Consider the following 6,708-nt stretch of genomic DNA (forward strand, 5'->3'; position numbering starts at 1 on the left):
TGGATGGGAGACCTCCAGAGAATACCAGGGCCAGGAGGCCGGAGGCAGGCAAACAAGCCACTTCTCTGGATGTCCTCCTTGCCCCAGTAGGAGTTGCCAGCCGTCGCCGTGACTTCCAGGCACACACACACACACACGCAAAAATACACAAAAAAAGTTTCTTCTTCTGTGCTATTATATTCTTGGTCAGATCTGATAGAGTCAGAATTGCAGGACAGATGTTTACTACCAATCTAATTATTATGTCTGACACACAAGTGCCACAGTACTAGCTATGTGATGTCCCCTTTACTAAGTGACATTGGTATCAAGCTAATGCAGAGATGACAAATGCTAAACCCTGGATAATAGTTATAATAATTACTGTTTTGGTCATGGATAGAAGGCAAAATATGAAGGGGATCTCTGTTTCCTCAGTGGAAGAACAGAAGTGATAGACAAATCAGAAATGTTTCCATCCTCCTATTTAGCAGATTATCTGCTGTATTCTGCTGCTTCTGTACTTTATCAGTAGATGTGAGAAAAGAGAAGAAATGCTGAGAGACCTCTGACCTCTGGAATACAGGAAGTCAAGACAATTGAATGGATGAGAATTGCAACATCCAAATAATTAGCTCAGATGTCCCCGGTCTTGTTGAGCCATTGGGCACTTTTAGAATTTGACAGGAATAGAAGGACTGAGCAGCTGGCCTTCCTCAGTCCTGGCTGGACACAGTCTCTCTCCTGGAAACCTATCACAAGTTTCTGATTGTGCCAACTATAGCACGGAATTAGTACTGACATGTTAAGGACTTTCAACTATTGTGTTTGACGGTCAAGTTTCTATCTTTCATATTATTCCACTGCTACAATGTAAAGAACATTAATCTTGCGAATCTGATAGAACAATCAGCTGGGGTGGAGTATATTGTGTTCTGCTATCCTTATCATTAGGTGAATGATTGCTGGATCCAAATGGCTTTTTTTTTTTTTTTTTTTTTTACAATTCTGCCAGTGTTAGATGAGCAAATTTGTTTAACCAGGCTGGAGAATATGATCAAAGATGCTTGTATAGAAGTAAGTACAGCAATGTAATTCTTATAATAAATATTTAAAATAGGTGGAGAGTATGCAGAAAATTTATAGAGCATCCTCAAACCACCCAATTTGCACAGGTATGCTGCAGTTCTAATTCAAGAAGTGTGGACGTTTCAAAATAACACCTTTCCAGATAGTTAGCTTTGTGCAAGAAATGTCCACTCATTGTTAATTTGGCAGCATAGTATCTAGAAGTCATCCTTCAAATAAATGCTTCTATTTTAGGAACACTTCATCAGCCAAACTACCAAAACTGAAAAATTCCATTCTTTCCACAAGGAGTGGTACCATTGAAACTTCATATGTCATGTGGAAATTGTTTGTAGAGAGTGGCCTTGGGTAGTGCCTGTGACATCAGTCCTTAGCACAACTCACCACCATTGTTACCCAAAGCCCAAAACACAGGTCCTGAAGTTAGAGGAACTTTTTAGACTGTTGTGTACATGGCTTCCAGGTCAGCACAATATGTTTTGTTGTGAATTATTCTGTTTCTTCTTATAAATTGTTCTCTTTCTTCTTTTGTTTGGATATATATGTCTATGTAACTATAAGCAACACTAAATTATATTTTTAAATGAAAGGATGGAAGGGAGACAAGCCATTTATTTGCCCTGAAACACAGACTTGAAAATGAGAAATCAATATGAAAATGCAGGATAAAAACCATTCACATTACACAATCTAATTGTGCTTCCCACAATTAGAAAATACACCTTTGGACATTTATCTGCTATTTGGACATATTTATTGCTTTATAGCTGTTGACCTTATAACCTTAGCTTGTTATTTTGGACTTTGCATATCTTAAACTTAATCATGTTACATGTTAATTTCCCTGTCTATAAGTTTGAACCTTACACACCATTCCAATGTATTTGAAAAAGTGTGCCTTGCACACGAAAGCTCATACCTTGCATAAACCTTTGTTGGTCTTAAAGGTTCCACTGGACTCTAAATTTGTCCTGCTGCATCAGACCAACACAGCTGACTACCTGATCTACAATCCTCATATGTGTTTTATATCTCTTGAGTTAAATGCTCAATTAAAGGTACTACTTTTAAAATATGTTACTAAGTGGAAACTTTGGTAGTCTAGAGCAATGCAGCCCAGAGAGAGGAGATACCTGAGGGTAGGCCCATAGCTACAGTGGGGTATTTCGGAGCCCAGCCCCCCAACTTTCTACCAGGGCCTCCCAACTTACCACCCTGGCCAGGCCCCCCCTACTTATTTCTTACGCTCACCACCTCATGCTGCTCTTTCTCCCCCCAGCAGCTCTCCCCTCGCCGAGCTCCGGCCGCTCTTCTGCCACCTCCTGCGCCTCAGTGCGGCTGACTTGGGGGGCGAAGAGAGGCGTATAATCCTGAATGGAGACCGGTAGACAATAGAGCTATGAGCAGCTGTTTCTGAACTTTTGTAAACACCACATATACAGTCAAGATTGGAATTGTAAGAACACTATAGACAACATGAATTGACATCTGAGAAAGATATTGTTCGAAACGGACTACAGAAAGCCCGGGAAGGTCCGTCCTTCTTCTTCTTCTCTTCTGAAGACTTTGTTCTTATTGAGTTGTTTGATGTATCTGAAAAACAAAATACAACTTGGAAAATTGAAAATTTGATGAACATACACAGCAATATCTGTCTTTTTGTATCTTGTGCCACTCTAATTGCTGGATCCTTTATAATTTTTTGTATCTTTATTGGGAACACGGCAGAACAAAACATGGGCAAAGTGCGGCTATTCAGAGCCACACCAAAAGAAACACGCAGCGGCAGGATCACATAGATCCCCTGAGCCGCCGCGCTGTTGCTCCCTGGCACAATCAGATGCCGGGGAGGAAGCCACCGAGCAGAGACTGAGACAGCCGGCTGCGCATGTGTGCACATGCGCAGTTCGGCCAGGAGCCTCGGATGCGTCGGCAGAAGGACGCACCGGTGATCCCACGGCTGCGCTTGATGCGGCCTTTCTGGTAAGTCCACCTCTGTAGGTGGTTTATTTTAACTACGGATTTTCAGCCTGAAGGGCCGGATCGGGGACGGGTGCGCAACGCTTCCCAGATGTTGCGGTGGGATCACACCCGTTTGCTGCGGCCCCGATCCGGCCCTCTTCCGGCCCTAAACCTCCCGTGTGACCGGGGCCAATATAGGGCTAATTTCAGAAAGGAAGGCAGAATGGGAGAGAGAGAAAATCATACTCCACCTTTTTTGATGAGGAAAGGTCTAGTGACTTTCTGGTGATAGAAGATTGTTTTGGAGGGGAAACAACTACGAAGATAGATAACTGGGATGCCACTCTTATGCACCTGGATTTTCCTGAGTGCCAATGGAGGAAGTATACTATTGACTTGGCTTAGTTTTGTGTGCTGGGTCCAGCCCACAGGCTGTATGTTTGACACCCCTACTAGGATTAGCCCTTCAAAGCTGCCATTTCCTCCACAAGTGAACTGATCTCTGTAGTGTGGAGACTGTATTTCTGGGAGAGCTCCAGACCCCATCTGGATACTGGTCACCCTACTGATCACTGCTGGGAATGCCTCAAGCAGTTCTGTCTTTGACCAAGGAGCCCATCTTTAGTGTTACACCAGATGCTCTTCCCCTTACTTAATGCATCTTAAGGCCAAAAGATTTTGGGATGCATTCTTTCCACCCCTCTGGCATCTTGGGGTATCTCTGGGAGGGGACGCACACACATTTCTACTATGCACCACTTTGTTGTGCTTAGCCTCCATTAGATTTCTGCACAGAAGCTGAGACTGCTCCATCTCCTGGCAGAACTAAAGCAGGCCCTTTTTGGCTTCACTACCAGCAATTGACTTTGTTTGGAGAATATGGTTGCCAATTTCTATGTGGGGCCTGGATTTCTCCCAGAATTACAGCTGATCTCTGGACTACAGGGAAACAGCAGTTTTGGAGGGCTTATGGCATCACATAGTTGAGACATATTATTTGAGACCCAGTTTGGTGTAGTGGTTAAGTGTGCAGACTCTAATCTGGGAGAACCCGGTTTGATTCCTCCACTTGAGGCTGCTGGATGACCTTGGACAAGCCATAGTTCTGTCAGAGCTGTTCTCTCAAGGACAGTTCTCTCAGAACTCTCTCAGCCCCACTTACCTCACAGGCAGTGTTCCCTCTAAGCTGAGTTAGTGTGAGCTAGCTCACAGTTTTTTAGCTCCAGAGCAAACTAATTTATGCAGCAGCCACATTGCTCGCTCACAACTTTAAGGCCAGTAGCTCACAAAGAAGAATTTTTGCTCACAAGACTCTATAGTTTAGAGGGAACATTGCACAGGTTGTCTGTTGTGGGGCGGGGAAGGGAATGGAGTTTGTAAACTGCTCTGAGACTCCAAGCGAAGGGCAGGGTACAAATCCAATCTCCTCTTCCTCTTCTTCTCATCCCCACTAAGGGCCCTCCCTAGGCACTAGCCCCAAGTCTTCAGAAATTTCCCAAGTTGGAGTAAGCAACTCTACTTAAGACTCATACAGTTTCTTCTCAACAGAGATTCTCCTAGTTTTTTTCCCCTGGTTAGTCACCTCAAGCCTCAGTTTGCAGTGTAAACGCCCTCTGCCACACACAGACTACAGTTATGAGATGCCAAATGACATGGTCAGCTGTGTCTTGCTCAGGAGCATTAGTTGTCTCAGGTTCCCAGTTTTCATATCAAAAATAAAGAAGTCTCTTGGCCTTTTAGTTCCAGAGATGGGAAGGAAAATATGCTGCCTCATTTTTTAGTGAGAAACAAATCTGCTCCCACCCTTTTCAGTGAGAAACAAGCCTGATCCTGTCTCTAGCCAATGAAGGGAGACACAGCTAAGGGAAGGGAAGCAGGGAAAATTCTCAGTGCGTTTTTTTTGCTTTTGTTCTTCTGAGAAGCTTAACTGAGGAGAAGCAGTAATATGTGCTCTCTTTTGTGATGTGGTTAATTTTCCTGCTTCCCAAACGTGAACCGATTTCTAAAAGTTCTTTTAAGGAACAGCAGGCCTTGTTCAGAGTTTCCAAATTAGTCAATTCTTTCAGGTCCCCGAGATAAATTGTTAATAATTCTGAGTAGGTAAGGCTGGGACTCCAGGGCTTTACTTCACTGGGAGTTAAATCTTGTGGAACCCTTTGACTCTGTCTATCAAGAGGGTAAAAAATGTATAGTTCTGTTTTGTGTGTTATGTTAAATATGCTGTGGAAGTATAAATTTTCATTAGTATATTTCTCAAAATATTAATTTGTTTTTCACATTGCTTCTGAGTTTTGAAGGTACATGCAGGGGTCATTTCCTGCAGGAGTGCACAGGAGTGGAGCTCTGGCAGTAAAGAGCCCAGGGGGCGGGCACATGCAACAAGCCCCACCCCCTGCTTTCAGCAGCCCCAGGCCACAAGGAGCAAGAAGCAGCCAGGTAAGTCGCAGAGCCCCCCCCCCCAATAGCAATCCAAAACAGTCCAGTGGCACCTTTAAGGCCAAGTTTTATTCAGGTACAAGCTCTCCCTCCTCTGCGAGGACAGATCTGCACGCCCCCCCCCCAATAGCTAGCAATCCAAAAGAGTCCAGTGGAGCCTGAGCGGTGGGTGTTGCCTTCTGACACACTTCTGGTGATGTCAGGGGGTGTGGCATATGCAAATAAGTTATGCTAATGAGTTATGCTAATGAGCTCCTGCACCTCTTTTTTTACTAAATGACCCCTAGGTACATACATTCCCATTCCACTTCTAACCACCACACCAAACTGGCTCTCTAAAGGTAAATAGGGACACAGATTTGTGTGTGTGTATGAGACCCAATGTGGAGTAGTGGTTAGAGTGTTAGACTAGGATATGGGACATATAGTTGAGAATCCCCAGCCTATTTGCAGCCTGTCCTACCTCACAAGAGCTGTTGCAAGGATAAAACAGAGGAGAGGAGAACAATGTGAGCTACTTTCGGTCTGTCTTGGGAGAAAGGTAGGGTATAAAAATTAAGTAAAAGTAAATATATAAATCTTATGGCAGTGCTTTTATTGTCCAAAAAAAGTGTCAGTATATATAAAGCTGTACCAATTTCCATCAATTCCACCCTCAGCACTAGGGAGAGCCTTCCCCTCAAAGGTGCCAGTACTCAGTTCTGGTGAGCAGGGGTCATTTCGCAGAAAAAGAGGTGCAGGAGCTCATTAGCATAACTTATTTGAATATGCCACACACCCTGACATCACCAGAAGTGTGTCAGAAGGCAGCACCCACTGCTCAGGCTCCACTGGACTCTTTTGGATTGCTAGCTTGGGGGGGGGGGCGACGGGCAGCTCTGCCCTCACAGAGAAGGGAGAGCTTGTACCTGAATAAACCTTGGCCTTAAAGGTGCCACTGGACTGTTTTGGATTGCTAGCTGGGGGGGAGGGAACACACAGATCTGTGCAGGAAGGAAGGAGAGAAAGAAAGAGAAGGAAAGAAGGAGGGAAAGGGAAAGAAGGAGAGAAGGAAAGAAGGAGAGGTGCTTCTTGCTCCTCGTGGCCCGGGGCTGCTGGGAGCAGGGGGTGGGGCTTGTTGCATGTGCCCGCCCCCTGGGCTCTTTACTGCCGGAGCTCCGCTCCTGTGCACTCCTGCAGGAAATGACCCCTGCTGGTGAGTACCATCATCAACAAAAAGCCCTGCTCATATGGGTAGGAGAT

This window comes from Gekko japonicus, unplaced genomic scaffold (assembly GCF_001447785.1).
Source record: "Gekko japonicus isolate JY-2015 unplaced genomic scaffold, Gekko_japonicus_V1.1 scaffold70, whole genome shotgun sequence".
NCBI lineage: Eukaryota > Metazoa > Chordata > Lepidosauria > Squamata > Gekkonidae > Gekko > Gekko japonicus.